The following is a 2,166-nucleotide window of genomic DNA, read 5'->3' as shown; positions in this document are numbered from 1 at the left end:
GGTACTTAATTTATCGACCCCGAAAGGCAATGTCGACCTCGGCGGAATTTGAACTCAGAACGTAATGACAGACGAAATATCGCTCAGCATTTCGTCCGGCGGCGTGCTAACATTTATGCCAGCTTGAAGAAATCATTGATGAAGACGAAAGTGCTAAATAAAAAGTGTTTTAATCCAGTTTCGAAACCCCTGGATACCAACGACGATTGTCGACTGCATTCTTTCATCCTTCTTTATATGTATGTGTGTGTGTGTGTGTGTGTGTTCACTCACTCGGATATTCACTCACTCACTCATTCACTCACGCTCTCACTCACAGTATTTTGCCTTTTGTGTCAAGTACACTTAGACAATGAATGATTTGCACAGAACAAACTTATCTTCACAATAGAACTTTGGAATATTTCATGACATAGAAGGTATTTTCATACATTGTTTTCTTTCTTCAAATTCCTGTCTTTTTCTTTCTTTGCAAATTAACGGATTATTTTTATCCTCCCTCATCCCAACGATTTTATTTCTTTATAATTTTCTGAAAGTTTCCCACAGAAAGAAGATTAAAGTGATGTCGAAATTTTGTTGTAAAACCTTTTTAGAAAGATTGAGGAGAGACGAGTTTCAATAATTCACGCATCTCAACTTTGTTGTCTTTTCAACTTTCTGAAAAATGGATATTTTTTAATGAAATTTTCAACAAACCCGCTTCAGATGTTGGAATTTGATATGAAAAACTCTGGGTCACATATTTCATAAATTCTCGACTTTGTTTCCTCTGAAGTTTTGAGTCTGTATGGAAATTATCCACCACCTCACCGACGACAATTTTTTTCCACATCAGATTCCAATATTTTTCGTAATCTATTCCATCCTAAATGTATTTGTTGAAAATTCTATTGAAAAAAGAAGCCATTTTTCATAAATTTATGAGAAAACAAAATCAGAAGGATGAGAGACACATCTGTATCTTGGTCCTTTTATTGTTGTTGTTATGGTAACTTTATTCCTTAAAAGTTAAAGACTCTCTCTCTCTCTCTCTCGTTGTCGTTCCTAAAATTTATTCGCAAATTGTTATGTGTGAAGTTCGGAGAAGCTAATGATGGGAAGTTGAGACAAAACATAAGCTACCCTTTCGCAGAGGAACATCCTAACCTCTTCCCTACAGTCCCACATCATTTCAATTACTGCTCTGTGTGTGTGTGTGTTTGTAAACCAGGGAGCATCAAACTTTTTGTTTACTGTTATCCCCCCCCCCATCACGCACATAATCCATTGAGAACCACTTTAAAAGTAAACTTTAAAGTAAACTTATTCACTGTTTAGGTACAAATACCTCGAAATTGAAGTACACAAGATGTTGTGGGGCATGAAGCTGAAAACAAAGCCAGTAAATAATGACGGTTAAACTAAAGTGCTTGACCCCAGCCAAACAAAAAGGGGGCAATAGATGTACAACAACATGTAGTAAACGAATATGAAAAAAGCAAAATGCACGCTGACGAACGGGGGGAGAGGACTCGGAAAATTCACATCAGGAATGTTCCGAGTCCTCTCCCCCGTTCGCCATTACAAAAAGGGAGGAAAATGGCGTACTAAGTGTAAAATAATGTGTAGTAAACGAATATGAAGAAGAAAAAATTCACCGACGGATAGGGAAGTGATGAGAGGACTCGGAACATTCCTGATGTGAATTTTCCCAGTCCTCTCCTCCCCGTTCGCCAGCGTGCATTTTGTTTTTGTTTTTATATTCGTTTTCTACATGTTGTACATCTATTTCTCCCTTTTTTTTGGCTGGGGTCAAACACTTTAGTTTAATCCTTTCTGTTATAGTCACAAGACTTGAAATTGGGCCTAGGGGATAGTTGATTATATCGACTCCAGTACTCGACTGGTAATTTTTTTCTTGGAACCCGAAAGGATGAAAGGCAAAGTCGACCTCGGCGGAATTTGAACTCAGAACGTAGCGACAAACGAAATACCGCTAAGCATTTCGCCCGGCATGCTAACGATTCTGCCAGCCTCGCCGCCTTCAAAATAATAATAATAACAATCCGTTCCACTATTCCTACTATTCCTGATGGAATCGCTGAAGGAGTCACAGGTGGTGCCAATAGACGACCCACGACTCTGAACCATAGATTAGAAGGTGATTAGAACGATGGCTTTTGA

General features: G+C 38.4%; 1 protein-coding gene across 2 annotated transcripts in view; it reads left to right on the top strand.

The window, feature by feature from the left end:
* LOC106869561 (ultra-long-chain fatty acid omega-hydroxylase) overlaps nucleotides 1–2,166 on the top strand; it is a 26,531-nt gene that overhangs the window by 8,208 nt on the left and 16,157 nt on the right. The window contains exon 1 of one of the 2 annotated variants that reach the window (XM_014915352.2): nucleotides 89–419. The exons of the other annotated variant lie outside the window; for it this stretch is intronic. The gene's annotated coding sequence lies outside the window, so the exon portion shown is untranslated. Of the gene's footprint in view, nucleotides 1–88; nucleotides 420–2,166 lie in introns of those variants that run through there. 2 annotated transcript variants of the gene reach the window in all.

Source organism: Octopus bimaculoides, chromosome 25, assembly GCF_001194135.2.
Source record: "Octopus bimaculoides isolate UCB-OBI-ISO-001 chromosome 25, ASM119413v2, whole genome shotgun sequence".
Classification (NCBI taxonomy): Eukaryota; Metazoa; Mollusca; class Cephalopoda; order Octopoda; family Octopodidae; genus Octopus; species Octopus bimaculoides.
The sequence above is the reverse complement of the archived record's forward strand: the minus strand, read 5'-3'. Positions and strand labels throughout refer to the sequence as shown.